Source organism: Carcharhinus amblyrhynchos, chromosome 6, assembly GCF_965287045.1.
Source record: "Carcharhinus amblyrhynchos chromosome 6, sCarAmb.v2.hapA, whole genome shotgun sequence".
Classification (NCBI taxonomy): domain Eukaryota; kingdom Metazoa; phylum Chordata; class Chondrichthyes; order Carcharhiniformes; family Carcharhinidae; genus Carcharhinus; species Carcharhinus amblyrhynchos.
Genome location: NC_137329.1, coordinates 38,373,074 through 38,388,106, shown reverse-complemented (window position 1 = coordinate 38,388,106; position 15,033 = coordinate 38,373,074).

Sequence of the window (15,033 nt, the reverse complement as noted above, 5' to 3'; positions counted from 1 at the left end):
CGGATTCTATGAAATGGAGATGGGATTGAACACCTAAAGGCCTAATTTAAACCATCACTACTGTGGCTCCTGATTTGCTGATTCAATTACAGTAGCAGACATGGAACACCAAACCCAATAAGAAAAATAGTTTGGACCAATATTCTTGTTTTCCAGTTATACTGGTGCTTGATTTCAAAGGACATAAGAACAGTTCTTACCAGTGTTCTTATTTCCCCATTTTAATTTCTGGCAGGACCAGAAAGCATGGCTGGGATGCCCCTCATTTCGCATCTGCAGACTTGGTGACCCTTCTCGACTCAGTGAGGGTGAGCAAGCAAGTCTTCATTCCGAAGGACAATTTCCTCATCCAAAACCATGCAGGCATTGCTGGAACTGGCTGAGAATGTGAGCAGACAAAATGTGATCACAAGGAACTGGGTGCAGTGCAAGAAAAATTTCAATTACCTTTTTCATTCTGGTAAAGTGATAACAATATCAGGGCCTCAAAACAAGCGGCTGGGCATTCAACCTTGAGGAGACACACCAGCTGAAAAGCCTGAGACGTGGTTTGTTCTTGAACATGAGGGGATTGTGTTCCTAGAGAAATCTACTGATACCTTCAGCAAGGCTCAGAGCCATAGTTTTGCTGAGGACTTGCCAGCACTGACACATGTAGCTTCTTATGTTAATGAATCAATGATACTGGCTATAGAGGGCAATAGTACCTTATCTCTCTCTCTCTCTTTCATCCTTGCGGGAGGGAAATGCCTGTGAAGGCAGGCAAAACCATCATCAGCTGAGCCTGGACGTGGGAGTTATAAGAAAGAAGGCTTTAACTGACCAGGAGCAATGGGTGTTCTTGCACAGTGTTCCTTGAAGTGGTGTGGGATAATGGACTGAGAATAAAGGAGTCCATTCAACTTAAGTGCACTATGATGGCTCAAGGCTTTGAACACATGAACTCCTCCATTGAGACAGTGGATGGATTTTATTGGCTCGCTCATCCCCAAAACTGTAAAATCCCACCTGAGGTCAACAAACCTTTCCATGGTCCACTCCTTGCCTGCTCCGATTCCCATGCAGACGGGCCAGTAAAATTTCAGCCTGTGGCCAACCTCAAGAAAAGCCATACGTGTGGCAGCACTTGGAGTGCATGCAGGAACAGCGTTGTAATGACATTCACAGAATGCATGTCACACTCTCCAACACAGGCTGATCAATGGCACTGCTGACAGAGATGTTTGATGGATGATGCCATTTGTGGCCCAATTGCTGGGTCTCATTAGCCATTTAAGGGCTAAGGCAGTCACCAAGGAGGTTAAGGGTGTTCTCCCTTCATGGGGCACCATCATACATCGTTGGCCCTTCTGACAGAGGTCATACCTATATGGTAGGGTTCGCTGATGGAGGCTGCTCCTGCCATGATATCAATGCAGCAGCCACAGGACAAGCACCTCTGCAATCAGGATGACTATGATGTGCATCTCAACCAGTAGCAGAGGCAGTAAACAGATTATCTACACTTTATCTGAGAATTGAGAAAGTCCCTGCTGAGAAAGAAGGTTAACACATCAGGCAGAACACTGAGTGGATCACTGGGGTTTCTTTCACCTGTAAATATGCACTTTTTCTATTTTTCAACATCATATAAATATTGATACAAGGCCAGAACTGTAAGCTCCATTCTCTAATGGAGGTAAAAAGGGATGTACGATGGCACAGTGGTTAGCACTGCTGCCTCACAACTGCAGGGACCCGGGTTCAATTCCAGCCTTGGTCATTGTCTGTGTGAAGTTTACACATTCTACCCATGTCTGTGTGAGTTTTTTCTGGGTGCTCTGGTTTCCTCCCACAGTCCAAGATGTGCTGGTTAGGTTTATTGGCCATGGTGAACTGGCCCTTTAGTGCCAGGAGGGATTAGCAGAGTAAATACACAGAGTTATGGGGATAAGACCTGGGTGGGATTGTTGTCAGTGCAGGCTGAATGGCCTGAGTGGTACTGTAGTGATTCTATGATTCTAAGTGTTGAAGAGGAGCAAAGGTTCTTGTGAAACCTCTGGACGCTGTGCATCTTTCACTGCTGGTGAGAGTGGACTTAGTTCAGGTTACATCTCCAATAGAAGTATGCTCACAGGCAACTCAAAGTGCTCCATTCCATAACATCCTCCTAGATTAGAAAGGTTCTGCTGAAACATGCCGTAGTCTCCCGATAAGACTTCCAAGCCCTAGGCTGGGAGCAGCCACATCCCTGGGCTCCTGAGGCTTCCATGCCAAGCACACATGTAAAGGAAGCTCTTGTTACAGTCTTAAACTGACTGAATGTAGAGGGAGTTGAATCTCCCCCTGTTGATGAATCTGACCAGGTGATTGGATGCTACAAGGATGCAACCAATGAGACCCTGCACCTGGGGAATCCAGTGATGGGAGGTGAAACCCACTTTAGCTTTGTGCCAGTGAGACTCCTTCCATCTGGAAAAGAATGTAATGCCCAGCTCTCACAAAGAGGACATCAGTGTGACCTGTGAGAGTAAAATGTGTTGTAGACAAGAACAAGAGGCACTGAAGTTCAGAGCTGAACCTTGGAACAACCAGAGGTGAGGACGTTCAGGACCACAGTGACTTTGACTGCTTCTGCAGGGCATGATGTGTAATGTGCATGATCCTCTGCCATAAGGGCACAAATCTCTGTGAATATCTAACAGAGAATCACAGTCTGCGGCTCTGGGTCTCCATCAGGGCTTTGTAGCTATTTCTTTGCTGGTAGATCCCACAGGGGTATGGCCTCAGTTATTCATGACCCTTGACCTCTACCATTCCCTCCTCGTTTCCAGGGTTCTGCCCTTTCTGCGGAGGATGTTCATTCTCATCACTTCTGGACCTGAAAGCTTAAAATCAGGCTGCTGCCTCTCTTTGCTCAGTTTGCCTCCCAAATGTGTCTGGAAGCCCTTACGCTTCCCCCTCTCCCCCCTACAGTACCGGGAGGGTGACATCCCCTTGCACTGCCCAACACGTATTGACTACACTCCCTGCAACCTGGGCACACTTGCCAGCAATGCCCGAGTGCCCATCTCATCTGTTCACCCTTTCACGGGGGTGGGTTGGGGGGGGGGGGCACCTAATTTCTTGAGTCAGCCATGACTTGTTCCTCGCTGCGTTGCTGCCTTAATGTGCTTGATCTGCCCCGACTCAGAGTGCAGCCCTTTCCCCCCACTGCCCCCCACCAGAATCTGAGCTGGCCCTACATCATTACTCAATGAGCTCTTTAGCTGGCTTTTGTGAATTGGGCAGTTCTCAAGGCAGACATGCCCCAGTGGTGGGAGCAACAACAGAAAACTGACTCACTGGCCAGGGTTACTATTTTCAGCGCCCTCCCACCTCTGTATCTGATCCTGTGGTGGGATGAAAAAAATCAGACCACGTGAAGGAAAAGCCAGAAGGCAATGGCAAAGGCATTGAGGGCGGATTAAAATATCAACGCTTTTATATTTACTGAGAATGTTTTTCTGTATACACAAAGAATTTAAAAGCAGGTCAATTTTACATAAATATTTAATTATGCAGCTGTGCAACCTACTTATCTAGCTGCAGTGGATAGGAGAAGCACTAATTACTTACTTTTCAGAAAACAGTCAATAAACACTTGCTTTACATTCTCAAAGCAGTAAACTTATTTTTTTCCCATTTTCTCTCATTGACGCACTGCAGCCTTTCTTCCTTATTATAGTATAAGCAATCCCACTGTAAAAAATACAATGGGGGGAATTTCCTGACCTGCCCACCAAGGGGATCTGAGCAGCGGGAGGGCGGGGAGGCGGACAGACCACGGAAAGGTCCATCAACCTCAGGCAGGATTTTCCGGTCTTGAGATGAGCGTAGCCGGAAACTCCTGCCCAACGTGTTTGATCCTTGTTGCCAAATCATGCCTTTCTTTATACAACAGCAACAAATCAGAACACTCCTACCAGCGATGAGAAGATCTGATAAAAACAGATACTAAACTAACCAAATTAATGAAAAATCAAGATCCACCTGCCTGCCATATTGTCTCTGACCCAATATCAAAATACTGATACAAATAAAAATTTCTGTTGTGCATAAATATATTTCTGTTGTACCGAAATACACATGTAATGTTTATCCTAACTCATGCAATTGCCCATTCGGCATAAGGCTGACACACAGCCGGGCCCTCAATTTTCTTCCAGCCCTCCTTCTTAGGTTCATCTTTGCTCCTTTTATTTTTTTTCATCCTAAAGGTCCATAAGCACATCCTACATCTCTCATGTTTATCTCTCCATTCCATCCCAACACTTCTTACATTGTCACATTTCTGTCTAACCATCGCATATCTGCAATTTCACATGAGTAACATTTCTCCTTCCCTGCCCAATTTCTGAATACAGCTATAGACATCACCCAAAATTACACAGGCAAGAACTGACAAATACCCAGCACTCTGATTCACTACATTCCTTTTACCTATATATCTACTCCCAGCACACTAACTAGCCACATTCCATTCATTTAGCTTCTCTGCACTCTCTCCACTACAGCATTACATTCCGTGACTCCTTCCTACCTCATCAATGCACATTTACCAATTTTACATCTCTTTCATTGATCCTCAATATCTATCAGCTCATTCATCCTACCCTGCCATCCTTCCAGCTGCTTTTTCCATTTATACCTTCACTTCACTCTTTGATTCCTTTAGTAGTACCCCAAAAATGAAACATTCACCAGCGGTTTGGTTTTGTTGCTTGGACCGCTCCTACGGAGCACTACAAATATAGCCCCCATAAACTCTTGTGGCTAGTGGTCGCATGCTGTGCCCTTCACAACTTTGCAGCACAGTAGGGTGACATGATGGAGGAGGAACATATGGTCTTGTCGAAGGACGAGGACTAGGGTGGGACCAAGAAATGTACAAGTGTCTACATTTGTCCTTGGGCATCACTTCTGCACAGGAAATTGTTGAAAAAAGAGCATGTTTGTGTCAAATATCACAACTGCCCTCTTGATAACCAGGCTAACTATAAATGGCATAATTGGAAAATTGTCAGCTCTATTAAATTAAAAACTGTACAAGACAGCCAAAAGTCTACTGAATCAAACCCATACCATCCCCTTTACTCATTTATTTCAGCAAAAAATCCTTCCTGTGTTTTCTGTGCCAAAACCCAAATTATAGGGTTGGTTGTAATCCCTTCCACGTGGTGGAAACTGGGGGAACACACAGCTAGGAGGGGAGAAACTCTGGCAGGGGTGTGCTTCTCAGCCTTTTGGCAAGGTCAAGCATCAGATCAGGTCCAAGGCCAGGTTTTCTTGTCAGCTTGGATCCTGAATGTCTCTCTTTTGTGAGGACCATGAATTGGTTTGAATTTGAACTGGTTTTTGCAGCAAGCAAGGAGATGGATTAAGGGCTTGCCCAATTCAATCCACACATTGGCTTCGTAACTTTAAGAATGCAGTGATTTGTTTTGAAAAGGTCACTCTTGGGACTCACCCACTGATGTTCCTTAAGGCTTAGGCTCTGATGTTGACCTCCACCCCTGCATAGGCATAGAGGACTCCTGTTGGAAATCAGGAGAATCTTTCTTTAAGCACGCAGCCAGGCTCCTAAGAAGAATTGTGGCAGTGCTTGTGGCCGCCACTAGGCCAAGCTAATAAAAACAGCTCTGACAAAGGGTCATCCTGACTCAAAATGTTTTCTTTATTCTCTCTCCACGATGCTGTCAGACTTGATGAGTTTCTCCAGTACCTTTTGTTTTAATGTAATGAAATCAGTAGTCAGAGCTACAAAAAACCAAAAAGACCATTCTTTCACCCTTTTTAATCCTTCTTCGTGTGGCCAGAGGGAGACAAAGTGCCCAGAGGAAAGTTTAGGTTATCCATGTCCCTGAGTTCCTCCTTTCCTGATAGACTGACCTGGGAGCTAGCTCCTTCCACTTGACAGTGTGTTTCCATGGATTCAGACAGGAAGTAGAATGCGACCATAAAACTCTCCTGGGCCTCTTGCTCCTGAGCTTAGAAAGCTTTGCCACTTAGTTCCCACATCCTGCGCAATTCCCAACTCCAGTTAAAATTAGGCATTACTTACAAGCCACACATCAATCTGGTAGAAGAGTCCAATCGTACTGAAAATGCAGCAATAAATCATTTTGACTTGAGGGGACTTTTCACATCACAACAGCAGATTATAGTAGAATTTGGACGTACGCTCAAAGGAATGAAATTGTAGGGGTGGCACAGTAGCATAGTGGGTAGCACTGCTGCCTTGCAGCACCAGGGACCTGGGTTCCAATCCCAGCTTGGGTCACTGTCTGTGTGGAGTTTGCACATTCTCTCCGTGTCTGCATGGGTTTCCTCCCACATTCTGAAAGATGCATTGGTTAGATGCATTGACCCAAACAGGTGCCGGACTGTGGTGACCAGGGGAATTTCACAGTAATTTCATGAAAGCGTTAATGTAAGCCTTAATTGTGACTAATAAATAAACCTTAAACTTTAGTGCTCTGGGGCAAGTGCTGAGAAATGGGACTAATTGGATAGTTCCTTCAAAGAGCCAACAAAAACATAATGATGAATGGCCTCCTCTGTGCTATAATAGTCCATAATGTAGCATAGAAGGGTAAAAGCTGAATTCCAGTTGTTAAATAATATGTGTACAAGTATACAATGCTTTTGTTCCCAGTATTTTTGATTCCATCCAGTGATGCAAAGTGCATTGTACTGGCAAAAATAAACACGTTCTTATTTTGTATTGATTTTGCTGTATTTTTTAAAATTCCCTTGAAACAACATTTTGCAAACTTATTAGTAATCCTGTAATTGGCAGGATTGGATCAACTTTTTTCTTTATACAGGAGCAAAATAAATTCTACTTTCATGAAGTAGTAATATCCCGGCCTTGGGTGACTGTGTGGAGTTTGCATATTCTCCCCCTGTCTACGTGGGTTTCCTTCACTCTGATTTCCTCCCGCAGTCCAAAGATGTCCAGGTAAGGTGGATTGGTCATGCTAAATTGCCCTTTAGTGTCCCAAGATGTGTGGGTTAGGGCAATTTGCAAGATAAATATGTGGGGTTGCAAGGTCCTGAATGGATGCTCTGTCAGAGAATCAGTGCAGATCAGATGGACTGAATGGCCTCCTTCTGCACTGTAGGAATTCTATGATTCCATGAAAATCTTTTTCTTTATTAAAACAGGCGCAGTGATTAAATCTAAAATGAATGTATATGGACATGACTCAACATAATTGTTGGTTTAATTCCTTTTCCAACACCAAAAGATAGGTCCATTCCTTCTATAATACATTAATATTTCAAACTCAAACATAATTGTCCCTACATGTTTTGCAAGACATCTAAAACAGAGTCATGATAAAAAGCAGGTGCAGCAGGTGGTCAGGAAGGCGAATGGGATGCTGGCCTTCATAGCGAGGGGGATTGAATATAAAAGTAGGGAGGTCTTGCTGCAGCTGTATAGGGCATTGGTGAGGCCGCAGCTGGAGTACTGTGTGCAGTTTTGGGCGCCGCACCTGCGCAAGGATATTTTGGCCCTGGAGGGAGTGCAGAGGAGGTTTACTAGGCTGATACCAGAGTTGAGGGGATTGAGCTATGAGGAGAGGCTGAATAAACTAGGCTTGTACTTGTTAGAGTTTAGAAGAATGAGGGGAGATCTCATTGAGACGTATAAGATGATGAATGGGATGGATAGGATAGAGGTGGAGAGACTCTTCCCGCTCAAAAAAGACAGTAGGACTAGGGGGCACAGCCTCAAGATAAGGGGGAGGCGGTTTAGAACGGAGTTGAGGAGGAACTTCTTCACTCAAAGGGTGGTGAATCTCTGGAATTCTCTGCCCGTTGAAGTGGTGGAGGCTGCCTCGCTAAATATTTTTAAGAAGCGGGTTGATGGGTTCTTGATAAGAGAGGGGATTAAGGGTTATGGGGAGAGGGCGGGAAAGTGGAACTGAGCCACGACAGATCAGCCATGATCTTATTGAATGGTGGGGCAGGCTCGAAGGGCTAGATGGCCTACTCCTGCTCCTATTTCTTATGTTCTTATGTAACTTCATTTAACATTTCTAACTGTATATCATCTACCATGTTCCAAAATCACCAACTTCAGGTTTTTTCCACTAGAGGGAGTAAAATGCAGAGCCAAAACTAAAACAGTTCAAAGATAATGCCCACAGACGCAGTAATGCGAAGCCAGATGGCGAGTAAATCTTTTCTCTGCTCCCTTTCAACAATCTGCTCTGGCTCCATAATCTGTGGAGGACTTCCTATTACACAGTCCAACTTTGAGGCTTCTGAGACCATTTGAAATTTACTGTGCTAAATTATAGGTGGTTATGGGCTATGTGGCTAAACCCATTATAAACAGTGTTGTAGTTGCTAACCATCTCCCATAGGCTTAGCAGCAGCAGAAGATTTTCATTACGACAGTCAGAGCTGGATTTGAGCCCAGCATCAATATTTACCATAATACACTGACCACTTCTCCCATTCGCTCCTTATCCATTAGATGGGGGGGAGGTGGGGGGGGAACTTGGGGATGGGTGCTCCCTTTATATGTGTGTGGGTTGTAGGGTGTTCCCCTTGTCCGCCTGAGGTCCTGATGTCTGTTGGGGGAGGGTGCCTATATCCATGGTTGGGAGGGGAACCTTAAATTTAGATTCCCAGCGTTGCCATCGTGTTTAGGCCCAATCCCTCCAGCTGGCTTTGTGATCCTTGCCAACACCTTAAAATTGCATTAGACGAGAAAAGACGGCTGTAAAGTCAGTGAGTTTCACATGGCTTTTCTCACCTTATCCAACACTGCAATTTTGGGAAGATTGCACTCAATCAATTGTTACCACCATTATAATTACATTTCTTCAACTTTGTCTATTTTTCTTACCCTAGCTATGACTGTAGCACTACATTTGCACCTTCTCCTTTCCTTCTCTTTGTACAGTATGCTTTGTCTGTCTAGCATGCAAGAAACAATACTTTTCACAGTATACTAATATATGTGAAAATAATAAATCATATCAAAAGTGTTTCATGCTTTTTACCAAAATATGAAGAAAAATTAGAAAACAACAAACTAAAAAAAAATTCTTCCAGATAAAGGATGAAAGGATTCATTTGATGTTGGTGACTTGCAGAAGAGGGGCAAAAATAAAAGTGTGAGAAAGTCTTAACGTAAGAGAGAAAGTGACAGAGAGAGCCCTTTCTGGCTCTGTAGGAGAAAAAAAAATCTGATATTCTCTAATTCCATCCAATTGAAGATTGATCTTTTAGACTCTCACCATCTGTACTCCTTTGAAGCCAATATTGCAAAGAATAATGGTCATTTTAGCTACTCATTTGTTGCCCTGGTGAACAGTTAGTTCAACACTAATTGCTGATGGCATCACTCGGATACCAGCCTGGAAAGTCACCACATTCTACAATGCCTAGAAACCAAAGCAAAATGTATATTGATGCTGTGGAATTATTACATTACTGATTGTCTCTGCTATTATTAATCCTGTTGCCTGTGACTGAGCTTCATAAGCTTGTTTTAGCTGTAACCAAAAAAAAAATCTAACGTCAAATGACAAAATACAAGAATGGGGAGAAAAGCTATTTACCAAATGGAGAAAATAAGCAGATATTAAGAATTTTCTGTAATTCTCGGGAACTATTTTCATTGGTCCTAAAAAGAAAAAGGTACTAAAAACATTTTACATAACATAAGAAATATTTTCTATTATGCCACAATATGCAAATAAACACAAACAAAGCAGGCCCATGTAGCCTATTAGATAGTGTAACTCCACACACCGTTAGATTCCAGAAAACCAGATTAAGAAGGATAGTACTGGGGTCAACTTTGCACTCCTTTGTAAACTTTTATTGCTTTCATTTACAGGAATACATATTACAAACAAACACCTCATTGCCCAACCACTGCAGCGAAGGCATGAGTGATCTCACTCTCCACCACGCCCCGCACACAATTAAATAATTAAATCTAACTCAAATACAATTAAAACACATCATCTTCCCAAACTACTGGTGATGTGAACCCTTGGGGGAAGCAAAGAAAGGAAAATTGGCCAATTTCAAGATAAGGTCAAGAAATTGTACTTTACCAACAACGCACAACTTAGCTTACTTAAAATAGTCCCCTAACAATACAATTTCTGAATTTGGCCAGGGTCCTAGGGAGCACTATGGAGCCATGGGGAACATCTTGCTTCTCCTGACCCCACAAATCTAAAAACCATCTGCAAAGGAAGCAATCATGTCTGGAATGATTTAGCAGAGCAGACACTCAATTTCACCGAGGTGGCAGATCCCTCAATGAATGATGAGCCTAAGACTTGTTTTATGTTGCAATCCCAAACACAGCAATGTTAGGTGAGTCACCATTCAAGTGCCCTAGAGGCACAGGGCTTAGAACCAGAAGCAATCCATTAATGTCCTGATCGCAATTCACTACCTAATTGTCCAAAAAAGATGTAATGCTTGCACCAACATATCTCAGCTCAGGTCTTCGTGAAGCCATTGTTTTCACAGATGCAACTGGTGCATTTGATATCCCGCACCTATTTATAATTATTGTCTCTGTCCTCAATCTTGTTCCATTTGCATAGAAACTAAAGTACAGCGCCATTCCTGTAATGCTAATAAAAACTGCAATTCAAATTCTCTTTCTAAATATGAACATTCCTGTTTCAAGAACTGTAGAATCCTGCATCATTGAGCAAAATCAAAGTATCTCAATTTATCTTAAATTAATTCACAAAAAACAGGGTCTGAGTTTTTGAAGTTTACATCAACCTCAACACATCATCTCCTGAAGGAATCTAACATTTTTGTCTCCACTACACAACCTAGCAGATCTTTCAAAGTGTTTATCATTCTTTGCAAAACTATTTTTCTCCTGATACCTGTCATAACTTTACTTAAGTTTTAACCTATTCCTCCTATTTCTAGTGTCTTGATATACTGTGCAATAGCACTCCAGATATAGCTTGCCTTTGCTGTTTAATATCTTGTATACTCCAAAGGTCCCTTTTATTTATCTGATGTTTCTGAATTGCTTCTGGGCATTTATGAAAAGAAAATGAAGATTGTTTTGCCCTAGTTTTGGTTTGGTGACTGTTTCTTTAAATCTACTCACAGTACATAAGGGGGCCAATAGCCTGCATAGAGTCAGGACAAACAAGGAGATTTTGAAAGAAAGGTTGGGAACTGGCAGTGCAATCTGGATCTTCACCCAATTTCCACTGTGTCCCAAATGCAGACGAATGGGGTCTAAATAACTAGCTGCCAGCCTTAGAAATGCTTTGGGGCATACAAGAGATGTTCTCAGGCTACACTAGGATGGGCCCAGTGAACTCTTGCCAGTTCAGTTATATTGCCAGTTCAGTTACATTGAGACAATACTAAAGGCCATTGTGTTAATTATGAACTACCTTATATCAAAGTCCTCAAATTTACATGCTGTATTTTTGTTAATCCCTGACATATTTGTTAAGTATTTCAATCAGTACTGATTGGCCATATTAACTATTCTGTGCTCATTCTCAGTTTCATCTGTACTCGGCACATATTAGTATCTCACCGCTTCCGTGACTACAATTTCGCTGTTAAAAATTTTATCATGGTGAGCTTCAGACCTAATACACTCTATACAACATAGATTGTTATCCTCACTTTGGCAACATTTGCCACTCAACTTCAGCCAAAAAACTGTTGGCATGTTGATATATGCCCTCATCTTCTCTAAATATGACTACTCCACATTGCCATGAATTCCTACTTGTTCAGATTGTAGCAAAACATATTGTATTGTGCTCACCACTTTGCCACTTCCAGACAGATTCAGATGCAGCAAATTGTATATGGAGGTTGTTCCTGTCAATGCACCCACAAATCCTGGCACAATGGTGACCTGTTCCTCCCTCATTATATCCAAATCTTTTTGAAGAAAATGATTGTGGCTCAAGGAATGAGCCAAAAAATATACTTGTATTTTAATTGTGCTAGTTGCACAAAAATAGGGATATTTCTTTGTATAAATAAGGAGTGTAGCTCTAACAACCTTTAAGAAGCTCAACACCATTGAGGACGAAGCCGCTCACTTAATTGGCACCCCATCCAACACCTTACATGTTTACTCTCTCCACCATTGACGTACAGTCTCAGCAGTATGTCCCACATACAAGGTGTACTGCAGCAAATTACCAAGGTTACCTTGACAGCACTTTCCAACCCATGTCTTCTAATATAGTGGCCTGCCTGAGTCTAGACGGCATCTGTCACCTCATTGTGCATAGAGGACTGGGAGATGTTGCAGAGATTCCTGTTCAAGGCCTGGAAGGACCAGGTGATGTAGAAGCTGAGGGCTACTGTGACCTTTACTGCCACCATGAGGTGCCAGGTTCACGGACCTGGCACAAGGTGCCACATTATCTCCTTCCTGAGATGCAGTCTGCAGTGTCAGCATGTGGCATCTGGCAGTCCATCTATGGACATGTGGGACCTATACAGGCAGGTCTCCATCTCTAATAACCTCTTCCCCATCCCGCAATTCGATGGGCGGCCACATCCTGCCACCGACTGGTGGTCCCTTGTCCTCCTGCTGTAACCTCTAGTCCGGGTCATCTGTGCCATGGCTGGACACCTCCCTCCTCCACAACAGCAGCCACAGGTATAACTGCCCAGTTCTGCTGGTTCCAATGAAAAATCCATTATTCCTTTGGGATAGGTGGAGGCAAGGAAGGGAAGGGGAGAGAGACAGAGAGAGACAGACAGATGGTTCATAGAGTTATCCGAAGTGGACCCCTCACTTCCTCCCAGTCATGCATGTCACCATGTCACCACTAGCAACCTGGAACCATCCCTCGTGCCATCCGCCATCCTCAACAGGCTCCCAACTGTTGCCACGTCTTCACCATGGTGGACACAGAGAACATACAGCTGGCTGTGAGGCGGTCCCCACTGGGAACTCCTGAAGCATAGCTAAATTGACCCTAGTGTCAGGGGATTAGCAGTGTAAATGCATGGGGTTACAAGAATAGGGTCTGGGCAGGGTTGTGGTCAGTACAAGACTTGATGGGCCAAATGGCTCCTTCTGCACATTTGGGATTCTATGATTCTATGAAAATACCATGACCCCAGGCAAATAAGATCCTTGATGCACAAAACTGATCCCCAAACACCGTCTTTTAATTTCTTGTGTTGAAATATGTTTGAAGTATAAATGAGGCCATGCACAGAGTATACAGAACAAGTTGCCTTGCTACTAAATGTCTAAATAATAAATGTATTTGCAAGAAATATCCAGTCATTTCTGTTATTACTATTAGCGATGACATAGATAAAATAACACTATTACAGTTCACTCAGTTGCTATGAGACTGATTGAATGGTGGGTGACATGGAAGAGACGCAAGATTTGATGTGCAGTAATGTGAAAATGGTGCCATCAACTGCTGAAACAACCAACATCAAATAGATTTTTCATATACATGGCTAAATAAGAAAGCAACATCTGTATTTGATATTCAACATTGAACAGGACAGTGGCATATTGGTTAGCACTGTAGTCTCAATTGCTAGTGACGTGTGTTCAATTCCAGCCTTGGGTCATTGTCTGTGTGGAGTTTGTTCATTCTCCCCGTGTCTGAGTGAGTTTCCTTTGGGTGCTCCGGTTTCCTCCTGCACTCCAAAGATGTGCAGGGTAGGTGGATTTGCCATACCAAGTTGCTCCTTAGTGTCCCATGATGTGTAAATTATGGGGATTAACAGAGTAAATGCATGGGGTTACACGGATAGGGCAGGGGGCAGGCCTGGGTAATATGCTCTGTTGGAGAGTCAATGCAAATGACTTCCTTCTGCACTGCAGGTATAAGGTACCCCTAAACATAATGCTGTCTTAGAGAGAGTGTGCTAGTGCAAGTTCTATTAGCTATTTTCTTTGCAAAGTTGAGTCAACACAGCCTAGGCAATATGAATAATAGATGTGAAAAGCAATGAATTGTATTATTTACAGACAGTGTCTGAATGTCCTTCAGTAGTCTGACAATACACCCATACTACACCTATTTTGAAATAAGTAACACATTTATCTAACTGTTAAAATATAGGCTACTAAAAAAAAACTTTGCCTGTACAGGTGCACAACATACATAACAGGATTCCTATTTGAAAAGAAACAACGTACAAGGTTATGGGGTTACGGCAGAAGACTGGACATAGGTAGAATGCCCTTTCAGGAAGTTAGTGTAGATGCAATGGGCTGAATGGCCTCCTTCTGCACTGTAAAGATTCGGTGATTCTGATTTTCCATCCTAGCCACACTGCTGTGTTTTTAATCTGTTTGTCTCTGGAATCAGTTGACAAAACACTGTCACCCCACCTTAAAAGCTACCTCTGTAACCAAGTTTTAGTTCATTCCTTCATCATGTCTCTTTCTTTAACTCAACATTGTTTTTTTTATGATTGCATTCCTCTGAAGAGCTTTGGACCTTTTGTAAATTAACCAGATGGCTAAATAGAGAAAAGTATCCACTCCTACCCCTCCCAAGTACCAACTAATTCAAGAACAGCTTCTTCCCTGCTGCCATCAGACTTTTGAATGGACCTAACATATATTAAGTTGATCTTTCTCTCCACCCTAGCTATGATTAACACTACATTCTGCACTCTATCCTTTCCTTCTCTATGAACTGTATGCTTTGTCTGTATAGCGCACAAGAAACAATACTTTTCACTATATACTAATACATGTGACAATAATAAATCAAATCTCCCAAAAGCCCCAATCAGGGATGAAGCATGAATCTGAGTAATACAAAGTGCAGTAACTGGTGTCTGCTGACTTCAACATGGAAAATGCTGAAACTGGTCAACACTCGTCCAATAACAGCCAATCACTGAGCACAGGCCCCAGACCTATTGCCAATCAGTGAACTCAGACCACAGCCCTACAGCCAATCACTGAGCTCAGACACAGTCCTACAGCCAATTAGTAAACTCAGGCCTCAGCTCTACATCCAATCACTGAGC